The sequence below is a fragment of the Lycium barbarum genome, chromosome 4 (assembly GCF_019175385.1).
Source record: "Lycium barbarum isolate Lr01 chromosome 4, ASM1917538v2, whole genome shotgun sequence".
Lineage (NCBI taxonomy): Eukaryota > Viridiplantae > Streptophyta > Magnoliopsida > Solanales > Solanaceae > Lycium > Lycium barbarum.
This window is the reverse complement of record NC_083340.1, coordinates 16,627,579-16,644,551: the sequence shown is the minus strand read 5'-3', so window position 1 is coordinate 16,644,551 and position 16,973 is coordinate 16,627,579. Positions and strand designations below refer to the sequence as shown.

The 16,973-nt window shown below is 37.1% G+C and overlaps 1 long non-coding RNA gene across 4 annotated transcripts; it reads left to right on the top strand.

The window, feature by feature from the left end:
* The first annotated feature begins 6,055 nt into the window (after positions 1 to 6,055).
* On the top strand, positions 6,056 to 10,131 carry LOC132635397 (uncharacterized). Of its 4 annotated transcripts, XR_009580508.1 has the most exons (6): positions 6,056 to 6,518; positions 6,600 to 6,660; positions 7,413 to 7,477; positions 7,977 to 8,053; positions 8,607 to 8,750; positions 8,848 to 10,131. It is a non-coding gene; the product is annotated as an uncharacterized LOC132635397 (long non-coding RNA). The 4 variants fall into 4 exon arrangements; XR_009580507.1 differs by lacking the exon at positions 6,600 to 6,660 and having other exon boundaries at positions 6,111 to 6,518; XR_009580509.1 differs by lacking the exon at positions 6,056 to 6,518 and having other exon boundaries at positions 6,567 to 6,660; positions 8,853 to 10,131.
* The last annotated feature ends 6,842 nt before the right edge of the window (positions 10,132 to 16,973 follow it).

The following is a 16,973-nucleotide window of genomic DNA, read 5'->3' as shown; positions in this document are numbered from 1 at the left end:
CATCTGCCGGCTTGAACCAGAAATTCTGTGAAAGAGGGTTGATTTTTTTTTTTTTCGATTCCTATTCAACAATCTGACATATTTCACTTGAAAATAAAGCTTGAAAAAATATTAAAGCAAATTTGAATTTCCACTCAACTACAATTTTATTTAATAAGTAATATGGATATATGGTAATATAACTCAAATAAACATACAATATCTACAGTTAAGTAATATGGATATATGGTACTGTAACTCAAATAAACATACAATAAGTACGATGTATATATGGTAACGTAACTCAAATAATGTAAGCAAACTTGAATAAAATAAGTAATATGGATATATGGTAATGTAACTCAAATAAACATACAATATCTATAGTTAGTAAGTAATATGGATATGTGGTAATGTAACTCAATATCGTATGGGCGTATATCAAAAAGAAAAGCAACTCAAATAAACATACATTATCTATAGTTAAATGATCAAAAATAGGGGAAATATGAAGTACCTTTCAATTCAGAAGTGCGTCTAAATATTTGGCAAGACCATAAATGAATTAAGTGAACAAATTCATCATCAACGATAAATGACAAAAACACGACTATTCTGAAAAGAGAGACTGACATCTTCAAAGTAATCAAAGAAATTTTGATACACTGTCATCCAAAAGAGAAGGATCAACTCTGAATAATCGACCTCTCCTCAATACGAAGAACGCGGGAAAAGTTGAAAGCCAATAGAAGAGAAGTACTTAAAAAGTCTGCAATGTTAAACACATGTAGATACAACTACTACAACATAGCAAAAAACTGAAATAAATAAGATGAAACTGTTAGATTATGTAAATATTTAGTCAAATATATTTTGTAATCTTCTATTTTAGGATAGCATATATTAGAATTATTTAGTCAAATTAGTTCCTAATTTGTAGCCTACAATTATGTTGTAAATCATGTATATCAACCCATTCAAGGGAAGAGAATAATGAAGGAAAACATTCTCTTACATGGTATCAGACTAGGTTTCTCCTAAAAACCCTAGCATCCTAAACCCTAGCCCTTGGCCGCCGACCCCCCCCCCCCCCCTTTTAGTTTTCCTCCCCTTCGGCTATTCCCCCTCCTCTTCTCCATGGCTGACGCCTCCAAGTTGCATCCTGCGACTACCGTCACCAATATCAAATCATGCATTCCTATTATGCTTGACTATGAAGGAAACCAATACAATAACTGGGCTACCCTCTTCAAGCTCCATTGTCGTGCAAACTTGGTGATCGACCACATCCTACCTCCTGCCTCCCCCACCGTGCCACCACCGGCAACTGCAGTCGAAAAACTTGCTGCTAAAGCCCTATGGGAACGACTAGACGACATTGTTCGGCAATGGATATATGGTACGATATCGAATGATCTTCTCAACACAATCATTCATCAAGAGGACACCGCAGCCGAGGCTTGGGATCGCCTTGTTCATCTCTTTCAGGACAACAAATCGGCTAGGGCTCTTGCTCTTGATGCAAAATTCACCAACACCAAATTGGTAGATTTTCCGAATGTGAAAGCATACTGCACCAGGCTGAAAGTTCTTGCAGAAAACCTCCCAACGTCGGTCAAAAAGTTTCCGACGAACGACTTGTGTTTCATCTTCTGCGAGGTTTGTCGGAGGAATATAAAACTTTTCGAATGACGGTGCAGCATCGTTCTCCTCTCCCATCTTTTGACGTTGTCCGGTCAATGCTCGAGCTTGAGGAAGATAGCCATGCCGAGGAAGCCATTCACGACTCCGGCTCGAATGCTGCTCTTGTTTCCCACAATGTTAAACCTCAGAATTTCTCCGGTAATGGACAGCCCAATAATTCTGAAAATACCTTCAACAATCGAGGAAATTCGCACAATCGTGGAAAGAAGAACAACCGCGGTCGCAGTGGCGGCAACCGCAACAACCGCGGTGGCAGCGGGAATGGGCAAAGCAGCGGCGGGGGCAGCCGAAACAATGCACAGGCATACCAGCTCTCCGCGTCGCAGCAGCAGGGACCCACTGCCCCGTCGTGGTATTTTCCACCGTGGGCTGCTTGGGGGCCACAGTCGTGGGCCACCCCACCGTGCCGGTACCCCACGGCTGGGTGGCAGCAGCCCCGCGGCTGGCAGCAGTCGCGCCCAGCTCCCTCGCAGCAGGGAGTTCTTGGTACTTGTCCTCCACAGTCGTTCTACTCGTCAGCCTCGTCATCACATGGTGGGTATGCGCCCACGGATATTGATCAGGCTATGCACATAATGTCTTTGAATCAGCCCGATGACAAGAACTGGTACATGGACACCGGAGCCACATCTCACATGACCAACTTACAAGGTACTCTCTCGTCTTATTATCAATTGAGCAAAAATAATGACATTGTTGTTGGTAACGGTAACATGATTCCAATTCGTGGTTATGGTCATACATCCCTTCAAGTAAATCCCTCTCTAAACCTGAAAAATGTCTTACATGCACCTAAACTCATCAAAAACCTTATTTTCGTTCGTAAATTTACTATCGATAATATGGTTTCTATTGAATTTGATCCTTTTGGTTTTTCTGTGAAGGATTTATGGACGGGGAGCAAACTCATGAGATATGAGAGTCCGGGTGATCTTTATCCATTCTTCAAAAATTTGCGAGCCATCTCGTCTTCCGCACCATCTGCTTTTAGTGTCATCTCTCCTCATATCTGGCACTCCCGTTTAGGTTATCCAGGGGATGTTATTTTAGTTCTTTACGTAGTAGTAATTTGATTGAATGTAATAAGGCTCAAAACAATGTTTGTCATTCCTTCCCTCTGGGGAAATTAATTAAATTGCCTTTTTATGACTCTCTTTCAACTACTACTATGCCCTTTGACATTGTTCACAGTGATTTATGGACTTCACCTGTTCTTAGCTCTTCTGGTCATAGATATTATGTTTTATTTCTTGACAATTACACTAATTTTCTTTGGACTTTTCCCATCAAAACAAAGTCCCAAGTTTATAATTACTTCTTGTCTTTCCGGATTTTCATTCGCACTCAGTTTGAAAAAGAAATCAAAACTTTTCAATGTGACAACGGGCGTGAATTTGATAATGGTCCCTTTTATAAATTTTGTGAACAAAACGGGATGCTTTTCCGCTTTTCTTGTCCCCACACTTCCCCCCAAAATGGTAAGGCGGAACGGAAAATTAAATCCATCAATAATAGTGTTCGTACACTTCTTGCCCATGCATCTATGCCCCCCTCCTATTGGCATCACGCCTTGGCCATGACAACGTACCTACACAATATTCTCCCTTCTAAACTCTAAGCATATAAGACACCCACTCACATTCTTTATCAAAAGAATCCATCATACTCTCATCTCCGAGTCTTTGGCTGTCTATGCTTTCCTCTATTTCCCTCCACACAAATTCATAAGCTGCAATCTAGGTCCACTCCGTGTGTTTTCCTAGGATATCCTTCCAATCATCGGGGGTACAAATGTTATGATTTATCGAGCCGAAAAATAATCATAGCCCGGCATGTGTGGTTTGATGAAAATTCCTTTCCATTTTCACAAATAAATACTCCATCTCCTACCTCATATGAATTTTTGGGTGATGATAATTCCCCATTGAGAATCCATTTGTTGCATGACCAGGCCACTGCTCCGCCAATGCAGCCTTCTCCCTCTAGTGCAACTCACCACCCGAGCTCCCCCCACCTTATCCCTTTCATCTTCAACTGCCCAGCAGTGCACCCCCACTGCCCCAACTGCCCGCCAGCTTCTTCCTCCTCCTGCCACGGCCCACACGACAGTCCCCCCACTGCCAGCCCCTCCTTCTCCCTCGCTGCCCCACCACGGCAGCAGCCCCCTTCCTGCCAGCCCCCCGCCCGTTCATCGCATGACTACACGTAGTCAACATGGGATTTTTAAGCCGAATTTGAAATACCATAATCAAGCCTTAAGTGCCACCAACAATTCCATATCCCCCATTCCTCGGAATCCCGTTGGTGCCCTTAATGACCCGAATTGAAAAAATGCTATGCAAGATGAATATAATGCTCTTATTGATAGTAAGACTTGGGAGTTGGTCCCTCGTCCTCCAAATGCTAATATTATTCGTTCTTTATGGATTTTTCGGCATAAAAAGAAATCTGATGGTTCTTTTGAGAGGCATAAAGCCCGTCTTGTAGGTGATGGCAGGTCTCAACGGGAAGGTGTTGATTGTGATGAGACTTTCAGTTCGGTGGTCAAGCCGGCAACTATCCGTGTAGTTCTCACTATTGCTTTATCTCACTCTTGGCCCATTCACCAACTTGATGTAAAGAATGCTTTCTTACATGGCAATTTGAATGAGACCGTCTATATGTATCAGCCTCTAGGATTCCGGGATCCGGCTTGTCCTGATCATGTCTGTCTCTTGCGTAAGTCTCTTTATGGTTTGAAGCAGGCACCACGGGCTTGGTATCAGCGTTTTGCTGAATATGTGGCAACCATTGGTTTCTCGCATAGTACATTTGACAACTCTCTCTTCACTTATTGTCGTGGAAAGGATACTGCTTACATTTTGTTATATGTGGATGATATTATTCTAACTGCATCCTCAGACTCTCTCAAACTCGGTATTATGTCCAAGTTAGCTACGGAATTTGCAATGAAAGACTTGGGTCCGTTGAGCTATTTTTTGGGGATTGTTGTCTCCCGGGACAAAAATAGTCTCTTTATGTCTCAGAGTTCTTATGCAGAGGATATTCTTGACAGGGCAGGCATGTCACAGTGTAAGCCTTGCCCCACTCCAGTTGACACAAAAGGCAAACTCAGCGCTTCTTCAAGCGCCCCGTATGAGGATCCTACGAAGTATCGTCGTCTGGCAGGTGCTTTGCAATACTTGACATTTACTCGGCTAGACATATCATACGCCGTTCAACAGGTTTGCTTGTTTATGCATGACCCCAAAGTCCAGCATATGGAAGCATTAAAACGCATTTTGCGTTACATTCGAGGTACGATTGACTTTGGCACACATTTATACAAAACCTCTCTACAGTCACTACTATCATATATAGATGCTGATTGGGAAGGATGTCCAGACACTCGACGCTCCACATCGGGTTATTGTGTCTATCTTGGGGATAACTTGATTTCTTGGTCTTCCAAGCGCCAACCTACTCTATCTAAGTCAAGTGCTGAAGCTAAATACAGAGGGGTTGCTAATGTTGTCTCTGAATCTTGTTGGATTCGTAATCTGTTGCTTGAACTCAATTGTCCTATTCGTAAAGAAACTTTGGTCTATTGTGATAATGTGAGTGCCATTTACTTGTCTGGAAATCCGGTACAACATCAACGTACCAAGCATATTGAAATGGACATTCACTTTGTTCGTGAAAAGGTTAGACGTGGAGAGGTTCGTGTCCTACATGTTCCGTCCCGTTATCAGATTGCTGACATCTTCACCAAGGGTCTTCCGCGCGTACTATTTGATGATTTTCGGGACAATCTAACCGTTCGTAAACCTCCCGCTTCGATTGCGGGGGTGTGTTAGATTATGTAAATATTTAGTCAAATATATTTTGTAATCTTCTATTTTAGGATAGCATATGTTAGAATTATTTAGTCAAATTAGTTCCTAATTTGTAGCCTCGAATTATGTTGTAAATCATGTATATCAACCCATTCAAGGGAAGATAATAATGAAGGAAAACATTCTCTTACAGAAACATAGCAGAGTAGCAAAAGCATCATTAATATACCCGCGCATAAAGAAGGTGGAGAAAGGTTCAAAATTACATCAACAAATAAATCAAGAGCAGACGTGCAATGGAAAAAATCAGGAAGAAAATCAAGCAAAGCATTACTGCAATAACTATGGGATATTGTGAGTATAAAATTGGTATGAAATTCGTTATATAGCAAAATTATGTCTGCAGGTCATTTCTTTTATTTTTTGGCAACAGACGGAATACCGAAATTGGAGAGATCTAAAGAGAATTCCATTTCAGTACAATTTATTCTGTATTTTGGACCCTTTCCAACAATTCAGTTTAATTTAGGTTCCTTTACTGTATAATTAGGGAAGGGGTTGCTTTAGAAGACAATCGGTATTGATATAGAAAACAAAAACAAGTGAGGATACACATTAACCTAGAAACCGAAAGTGAAATTAGACAATCACAAGCACAATCTATATAATATAGAGCGGGGCACTAAGCTTGCCACGTGGCACCTCTCATTAATGAGGAAATGTATTTATCTTTTTTATCAAGTTTTTGGGGTTTAACTCTATTTTTAACACAATAAAATCAATTATTATATGGAAAAAAAAGAGTAATTGTTTATTTACAAGTCAATCGCACCGTCTCCCAATAAAAATCTTCACTGCTTCAGTTACAATGGCGCTAAAATCAGAGAATACATCAACAACCAACAGTAACAAAAAGGAAACAAATTCAACCCAGTAACCCATATGAAATAAAAACTTCAATTCCAGTTGCATTCAAGGAAGAGAAGAAATCACCATGGGAGAAGCGAGAAAGATCTGAAGGTAGTACAAAGCTTCATCTTTGGTTGATCTTAGCCTTCATGTATCTCTGTATTACATTATTTTTTGATATTTTCCAAGCAGGCGTTATGTTGGTTTTCCCATCCTTCTGCGAAAGTCGTCGGAGCAACAGTGGGATTTCACTGTAATTCATTTTTCTTTCTTTCTACTTGGCTTTCACATTGTTTGTCCTAATAGTGGAATTTATGACTGACGTTAAGAAACAATAGCGAAAAAAGAAGAAAACTAAGAATAACATCTGCAATTTGAACTTCAAAAATGTATCTCCATATCTGTATTATTGATTTTCCTTGATTTGGGTTGGTTGGTAGCAATAAAGTTTGGATCTTTTGGTTATTTTGTTATTTCTTATGTGAGATTTGTTTAATTTTAAATGTGTTCACTTAATAAGTTTTTCATCTAATATATTATGCGGTTTGTTTGCCATTTTTTGTATGGCTTGCTCGATAAGTTAGCACCGTAACTTTAAAGTATTATTTGGGTTCCATTAAAAGCGTTTGTAGGGGAAAGCTGAACATTCAAAGTTCTATTCGATCACTTCTTGAACAATATCAGAGAAGAAGTTTATCATCCTTGACTATTAATGATTCTTGTCATTTCAATTAGTAAGAAACAGAAATAGGTAGTTAGAAATTGGTAGAAGAACAAAGGAGAAGAGGCTTTCGTTGGAGCCAGAATGAATTTGTCCGCTACGTCCGCTTTTATTCAGTTCTCATTTGCTAAAATTTGACCTATTTCTACGATTTACTATCAAAAGTCTTTGTCTGCTTGCTACCTACTCTGATTTTATATAGTTTTCATTGTACAATTCTGTCAAAACTGTGTTAGTCTTTACCATATTTATTAATCCTTATCTACTTACTAATATTTCTGCAGTTTTCATGTTACAGTCTTGGATGGAAACAAGTTAACAAATGAAAGTGTCATCAATCATTGAACAGGTAGTTATATAGATGTAGTATTAACAGTAATTGTCTTATAAAATATGTTACTTTGAATGATTTCTTTACCACGGAATATAATTGTGTTGCCTCACTTAAAAACTCTACCTTAGATTGTAGAGTAATACGCTCTCTCAACCATTTGATTCACCCCACTTGTTCTCCAACGAATAATATAGCTTATTCCAAATGTAATCAGTAACTAATTTTTAACTTACTCTTGATCTTTAGTATGGGAAATATCTATAGGAATACCAGTGAATGGCTTCCTATAGTATAGAAATATTCGCGTTAGATATCCAAGAGGTATTAGAAGAGCTGGAAAATATATTTATGGGTATGTATTGGCCTAAATGGCTTTGTAACTAAATTAGTAATACCAGTTAGCCGGTGAATATTTATGCCCTTGGTACTATGTTTCATAGCAATTCCTGTCCTTTGAATGCTGACTTTGCCAGAATGCGCTATGATTTTGTTTTGAATTTTCCTTCTATTGTAGGTCATCAATTGAAGGCTGTAAGAGCTGCGAGGAACAAGTTGCTGCTAAAGATTTTAGCCCCCAAAAGACCTGTTTTGGTAATGGACTCCCTGTCTTCCTCTTCTTTCTCCTGTGTATCTTTTTTCCAGATATAAAAGCACATGCCATGTAAACGGATCCTTGGCCATGTTTTTGTTCTTCACTTCTTTTGTTCGTTTTGAGCTTCAATTTCCTATTTTGTCAACCCGATTTTACACCAGGTTATTTATTTTACCTACTCAAATCTGCTGCTTCTTTTTCTAAAAACATAGAGGTAAGAATCAAAATAACTACTTTTTTGGATAATACATGTCTACGACGTCAAAGGCTTCAATATCAGTTGTCATCAAAGAGCTACTATAATTTTTTGTCTTGACAGTACAATATAGGCGAATTTGATAGACATCTGGAGAATTTATTATTTGGTGCTTAGCTGTATATATTCCCTTTCGTTGAAAAATTATACGAAGCAAGTAGGGTAATGGATATTGCGACTTTATTTTAATTGTAACCCAGAAATTACTTGGAAATGGGTTGAGTTAAAGGTCTTCAGTAGGATTGAGTTTATTCTTTTTTTACTGTGATTACCATCAATTTACTGATGGCGAACAGGTGGATGCCACTAGTAAAGGTAGATGGTATTCAGCATTGACTTCGTGAAGATGCAATGTCACTTAATCTAACAAGCCATTTAGATCAAGAAATGAGCATTATTTGGCTGACTCACCATCTGAGAAGTATGAGTATCAAGCAGAGGTAAAATCCTCCATCAAAAAGTCGGGACAATTGATAAAAGCTGAAAAAGTGTACTGAATCTTTGGAAATCTGAAAATTTTAGTTTCTTTACATGCAGTTCAGTCGTCTCATGGGCCTCTCTTAGGGAGCTTATCAGGCAAGTATCAGCTAACTTTATCCTTAATGTTCGTATGCCCTGCACTTTTACATTCCATCAGTGACTACCTTTGCAAAAGGAAAAAGATGAAAACAAACTCTTGCCATATGATTGAGAGGAGACGGGGAACAAGGGACATCTTTGCTGTCTTGGTCACTTAATCTCTTACTCTTTGATACAACTTAAGTCATCCTTTTATTTTCTGTTTCCTTTTTACAGGTTTAGGCCGAATGATCGGTATAGTCATTTCGACTCTTTGAAATTTCTTCTATTTCTCCGGTTTGTCAGATTTGCGTTGATATCTTTACGGTTTTCTTCTTTAGTCACTTTGTGCTTAGTGTACATACAAGGAAAAATAGATACTTGGTAAAATTGTGTCCAAGCCCCTTTGACAGCGAGAAGTTCACAATGACTTTAGTTTCAGAGACTCAAAGATTAAAGAGATAATATACATGAGGAGAAAAATGGAAAGTCAATTATGTTTTCTCTTTTATTTGAGTATGTATAATTATATGATCTGGACACTTAGATGACATGGCACGATTCAGATGGCTAATTAATCCACATATGAAATGTCTGCAGACACGCGCCTCATGTTTCCCCAAGCCGGTGTGAGAAGTGTCATATTGTGGACCACTTGGAGACGGTATGCGTTCCTTTTTCTCCACGATTCTTTAATTGAACATTGAGCACCTAATTGCAATAAGTAATCTTTTAATGCTTGTATTGAATTAGGTTTTTTTTCATGATTATATTTCATTTTTAATTAGAAAAATGAGGCAAATTGTCAAAAAATTGACAAAAAAGATAAATATCAATGTTGGCTATAGAGAGGTGTCACATCACCTTGTCTATGTCTAGCTTTATATTATATATAGATTTAGTATGGCATAATAACGTATTGCCTCCTCTATAGTAGCTTTATAAGCTTTCTTTTATATTTCATTTCGATTGTAACATGTCATACTCATATTTTTCTTCTATAATATCCACTCTAACTAATATGTTGTGTTTTTGTTTTTGCATCCGCATTCATTTTTTCACATTTTGGTGATTTAGAGTATCAACTATCACATTTGTAATTCTTATCCTAGCCACTGCTTGTATAGTTTTTGGTTGGTGATTGTGACAATAAGACATGTTTAATTGCTGCCACTTGACTCATGCATTACAACCTTGTGGGATGTCTTTGTTTTCATTGTTGTCACAATTTCACTTCTTTTATATATATAATTGATTGTGATATACTAGCGATTGACAAAACTAACTATGACATACCAAAAACTAAAAGCTTAATGCAGACTAGAACTACTACGATGACATTGTTTACTAGTATTACAGATGGACTTCAAAGCTGAAAGTCTTTAATTAAAATTTGGGAACTATTTTTTATATATAAATTTGTATTATGTCAGTTTTAAAATTCTTAACCTTTTCACGTTATCATCATGTTATTTGAACAGAAGAAAATTTTAGAAAAACATAGTTTTATTATCTAAGGAAATAAATATATCAAATACTTAAGACACATGTATTTAAATCTATTCTATTCCGAATAAAATTATAATAGTATCAATGGTTATAAATTAATAATGTCTTACTATCCGGAATAAATATACAACAATATCAATTATTGTAAAATTGCTATGTCATTTATAACCGCGCGAAGCACGGGCTACTTCACTAGTACACTACTTAAACTACTACTTCCTGCAGTAAATCATTTTACCATTGACTCTGATCCTTAGAGAAATTCCAAAAAAAAAAAAACTCTGGGAATTAAATTAGAATTCAGAAGGGGTGAATCACACTAATGTAAGTTGATGTTTCCCAATAATTTAGACTACGTATAGGAAAACTATGAGCTTACCCTGGGAGAAGCAAACCAGTTAATAATCACAAGACCGTATGAAGCAATACCCCATAAAAAAGAGAAAATATTTAAAATAAAATAAAAAATGAAACAAATCTGAGGAGACCCAGATGCAAAAATAGAAGAAAGAGCGAATTTTTATTGGAATGATGGGTGGATGCATGGAAAAATAGATAAATCCTAAAATAAAATAAGGAACATAGAAATCGAAAAATGAAAAATATGATTCTAGACAACATCGGGTGACCTTAGAGATGGAGTTCTGAGTCTCCCAGATTGCTCGGTCCTACCTACGGGAAACTCGATTGTAGAAAATGGACACATCTCTGATTTCTTTTCAGACCATCCAAAGAAAAAATTCACACTTTGAAATAGTGTCGGATAGAGAGAAGCAACTCAACAGACCATATAAATCCGAAACTGTGAAATTGAAGAATAAGGAGAAGCGAGCGGCGATGTAAAATTCCCGAAAGCAAAGGAGTACAGAAAATTGTAGAGACTTGGGGCATTTTATTAAAAGAGACTTTTGAGTTACTTATTTAAGAATTTAGGACTCAAGTTTTAAAAATTAGGTAAAAGGGACTCTATCCCCCTAAGTTTTTTTTAATTTACACAAAAATTCTTAAGTTTTTTTAATTTACACAAAAATCCCTAAATTTTTTTAATTTACACAAAAACTCAAAAATAAAAGCACTTTTTACCAAAAAAAAAAAAAAAAAACTGTACGTTTTTCTCTTAAAAAATACGCAAACAACTATTGGTTGCTTAAACAACTCCTTGTTGCTTATACAATAACATTGTATCTCATTAAAATTAGGTAAACAACTAGTAGTTGTTTAAATAAATAAAGATTGCTTATAATAAACAACACGAAGTTGTTTAAGCAACTCATTATTGCTTATACATGAACTCAATTGGAAATTAATTGATTGATCACAAATGAAAATTAACTAATATAAAAACCTTGTTTCTTGTAAAAGCTAGTCATTTGATGAGTGATTAAATCCAACTTATTAATTTTATCATCAATTAATTGACTATACTAATAGTTTAAACAAAAACTTACTGATCCAGTGATAATGGAATCAATGTTGTTTGATTATATGAATATTAGAACATCAACTTATTGACTTGATAACAATCAAGTGAATACGTTGATGTTCAAATATTCATATAATCAAACAACATTGATTCCATTATCACTAGATTAGTAAATTATTGTTAAACTATTGGTAGAGTCAATCAATTTTGTGATCAATTGTGATATTATTAATAAGTTGGGTTTAATCACTCATTGGACGACTCGTTTGATATTTAATTGTTATCAAGTGAATACGTTGACGTTCAAATATTCATATAATCAAACAACATTGATTCCATTATCACTAGATCAATAAGTTATTGTTAAACTATTAGTAGAGTCAATCAATTTTGCGATCAATTGTGATATTATTAATAAGTTGAGTTTAGCCACTCATTGGACGACTCGTTTGATATTTAATTGTTATCAAGTGAATACGTTGATGTTCAAATATTCATATAATCAAACAACATTCATTTCAGTATCACTAGATCAGTAAGTTATTGTTAAACTATTAGTAGAGTCAATCAATTTTGCGATCAATTATGATATTATTAATAAGTTGGGTTTAATAACTCATTGAACGACTCGTTTGATATTTAATTGTTATCAAGTCAATAAGTTGATGTTCTAATATTCATATAATCAAATAACATTGATTCCATTATCACTGGATCAATAAATTTTTGTTTAAACTATTAGTATAGTCAATTAATTGATGATAAAATTAATAAGTTGGATTTAATCACTCATCAAATGACTAGTTTTTACAAGAAACAAGGTTTTTATATTAGTTAATTTTCATTTGTGATCAATCAATTAATTTTCAATTGAGTTCATGTATAAGCAATAATGAGTTACTTAAACAACTTCGTGTTGTTTATTATAAGCAACCTTTATTTATTTAAATAACTACTAGTTGTTTACCTAGTTTTAATGAGATACAAGGTTATTGTATAAGCAACAAGGAGTTGTTTAAGCAACCAATAGTTGCTTGCGTATTTTTTAAGAGAAAAACGTACAGTTTTTTTTTTTTTTTTTTTGGTAAAAAGTGCTTTTATTTTTGGGTTTTTGTGTAAATTAAAAAAACTTAGGGGTTTTGTGTAAATTAAAAAAACTTAGAGGGCCCTTAATTAAATGTTTATAACAAAAGAAAAGGAAAAAGAAATAGAAATCCCTTTTATTCATTCCACCCTCAAACAACCCTTTTAGCTCATTTTCCCTAAAGACTTAGGGTGTGTTCGGTATGGAATTTCTCCATGTTTGTTTGGTCAAAAATTTTGAAAAACATTTTCTTTAAGAAAACAAGTTCCTCAAAAATTAAAAAAATAACTTCCCTAATAAAAGTAGGGAAAACAAGTCTATAAGTGCATTCTACCAACCACCCAATCCACCCCCCAACCACTCCATCCACCCCAACCACTCCATCCACCCCACCCCTTCCCCCACCCCGCCCCCATCCTACCACACCCAACTACCCCTACCCAGCCCCTGGCAAAAAAAAAAATAATTTTATTTTGAAAAAAAAAACGTTTTGAATTTTTTTTTGGTTTTTTGCATCACCCCAACCCACCGCCACCCGCAATCAAACCCCACCCTTGACCTATCCTCACCCACCCATCCCTGCCCCACCCCCAAGCCCCTCTAAAAAAAATTAATTTTGTTTGAAAAAAAGTTTTGAATTTTTTTTTTTGGTTTTTTGCACCACCCCAACCACCCTGCCCCCCACCCAAATTTTTTTTTTTGTTTTGAAAAAAATGTTTTGAATTTTTATTTTTTATTTTTTGCACCACCCCTGCCCCCCACCAAAAAAAAAATTGTTTTGAAAAAAACGTTTTGCATTTTTTTTGTTTTTGTTTTTTGCACCACCCAACCACCCCCCACCAAAACAAAAATTAATTTTGTTTTGAAAAAAAAGTTTTGATTTTTTTTTTGTTTTTCTCACCACCCCACCCCACCCCCACCCTCGCTCCCAAAATTAATTTTGTTTTGAAAAAAAAAGGTTTGATTTTTTTTTTTGGTTTTTTGCACCACCCTATCCCCACCCCCACCCACCCTGCCCCAACCTTGCCCCACCCTCACCCCTTCCCAAAAAAATTAATTTTACTTTGAAAAAAAAGTTTTGAATTTTTTTTTTTGCACCACCCCACCCCTGCTTCACGCCCACCTCCCCTCTCCCCTAAAAAAATAATTTTGTTTTGAAAAAAAAAAGTTTTGATTTTTTTTTTTTTGGCTTTTTGCCCCGCCCCACCCCCACGCCCTTTCCAGTCACCCCACCACCCCTCCAAAAAAATTGAGGGTGGGGGGTGGGTGGTTGTGGGGGTTGGTGTGGTATGGGTCCACACCGGGGGGGGGGGGGAGATGTGGTGGTTTAGAAAATTCAGAAAAACATTAAATAATAATAAAAAAAATGGGTTGGGATGGAGGGGGGTGAGGCTTGCCATGGGGTTGGGGGTGGGTATTTTCCTGAAAATGCTTTCTACCAACCAAACGAACATGAGAAAATAAGTAATTAAGAAATTCACTTCTTTTCCGCTACCCAAACGAACATGAGAAAATAAGTAGAAATTCACTTATTTTCTAATAACACATTTTCCAGGAAAACATTTTCCTTCATACCGAACACACCCTTAACCCAAGTAGCGTTAATCATTGTAAAGTGTGACACGTGGGGTCTCTAAAGACATGTGGAATCGATGTGTCCATTCCCAGTGAAATAGGGAAAAGAATTTTGTGCAATATTGAAGGCTTTTTGTACAATTTACTAATGTTGTGTTGGGCCCACTCAACTCCTACCAACTTATGCGTCAATTAATCAAGTTTTACATTTAAAAAACTTTAAATCATGATTTGAAATTTCAAATCATGCCTTTTTAGATGATTTAGGATTTCATCTCATGATATGAAATCATGAGATAAAATCACATGTCCAAACACTGATTTCACCTCATGACATAAAATTGCATGTCCAAACGCCTACTTAAACTTGAAAGAACACAGGAAAAAAATGGAATAAGTATAGTACTGTGTAGGGGTGTCAATGGTACGGTTCGTCGGATATTTTACAAATTTTATACCATATCAATTTTTTGGTTATTTTATTTTGTATAACCAAAATAAGAATTTTTGAAACCGTCCCATCATCTCGATTTTTTTTCGGTATCGGTACGGTTCGGTTAATTTTTTGGTATGTTATAAAATAAAATAAAAAGCGTCATATATGTAGGAAATCAATCCGTCATCTGTATTGATGTATGAAAGTCATTATATATAAAGTAGGTATCTAACTATCAGCATAATACTAGGCTAAATTATAGGACCTAATTACTATACATAAGGAAGAAATCATGCCTAATATACAGTTGCTAATTATGAAAAGATTATCCTAATATTTACAATATTTACGTAGACTATTACATAGTCTATCACACCCCCGCAGTCGAAGCGGGAGGTTGTCGTACGCTTAGACTATCCCTGAAATCATCAAAGAGCACGCGCGGAAGATTTTTAGTGAAGATGTCTGCGATCTGGTAACAGGACGGGACGTGAAGAACACAGACTTCTCCATGAGCAACTTTCTCACGTACGAAATGTATGTCCATCTCAATATGTTTAGTACGTTGGTGCTGAACTGGGTTACCTGATAGGTATATGGCACTAACATTATCACAATAAACCAATGTAGCTGTCCGGATGGGACAACGAAGCTCCAACAGAAGGTTGCGAAGCCAACAGGACTCAGAGACGACATTAGCGACGCCACGGTATTCGGCCTCGGCACTCGACTTAGACAGAGTAGGTTGCCGTTTGGATGACCATGAGAGGAGATTATCGCCAAGGAAAACACAGTAACCGGATGTGGATCGGCGAGTGTCCGGACAACCACCCCAATCTGCATCTGTATAAGAAACAAGAGAGGCAATGAAGGATTTGTACAGATGGAGACCAAACTCAATAGTACCTTAAATGTATCGGATTATGCGTTTAAGAGCATGCATATGTGCAACCTTTGGATCATGCATGTGAAGGCATACTTGTTGAACCGCATAGGAGATGTCTGGTCTTGTGAATGTAAGGTACTGCAACGCGCCGACCAACTTACGATATTGTGTGGGATCATCGCAAGAAGGCCCGGCCGTGGCACCAAGTTTGGCTTTAGTGTCGACCGGTGTCTGACTCGGCTTACAGGCAGTCATGCCCGCACGCTCTATAATATCTGCTGCATAATTTTTCTGAGAGAGAAACATGCCGTGTGAAGTCCGGGTAACAGCAATACCCAGAAAATAGCTTAAAGGGCCCAGATCCTTCATAGCAAATTCGGCACTAAGTAGAGACATGATGGATTTTCTAAGGGCATCTGAAGAAGCTGTGAGAATAATATCATCAACATATAGCAGAATATAAGCAATGTCAGAACCTCGATAATAAATAAAGAGAGAGTGATCAGATCGGCTATGTGAAAAACCAATAGTAGAGACATAGTCTGCAAAGTGTTGGAACCATGCACGGGGAGCTTGTTTAAGTCCGTATAGCGATTTCTTCAAGAGACACACATGATGGGGATGCTTTGGATCCTTAAATCCAATAGGCTGATGCATATAAGCAGTCTCATTAAGATTACCGTGTAAGAAAGCATTCTTGACGTCCAACTGATGAATGGGCCAAGAGTGTGCAAGTGCAATACTCAAGACAACGTGAATAGTAGCCAGTTTGACAACCGGACTGAAAGACTCGTCGCAGTCAACTTCAACCTGTTAAGACCTGCCATCACACACAAGACAGACTTTGTGCCTCTCAAAAGAACCATCAGATTTCTTTTTGTGACAAAAAATCCACATAGAACGAATAAGATTCACATCAATGGGACGTGGAACCAACTCCTACGTCTTATTTTTAATTAGAGCATTATATTCATCAACCATGGTAGCTTTCCAATTGTGGTCATTTAAAGCAGTTATAGGATTTCGCAGGATAGGCGAGATGGTGGAAGTATTTAAGTTAAACGGTTGTTTGGGCTTGAAAATCCCATGTTGGCTTCTAGTGACCATGTGGGTGGGCTGCTGGGGAGGCACGGGTGGGGCAGTGGCGGGGAGGGGCTGCTGGGCAGTGGCCGTGCGGTTGGACTGCTGGGCA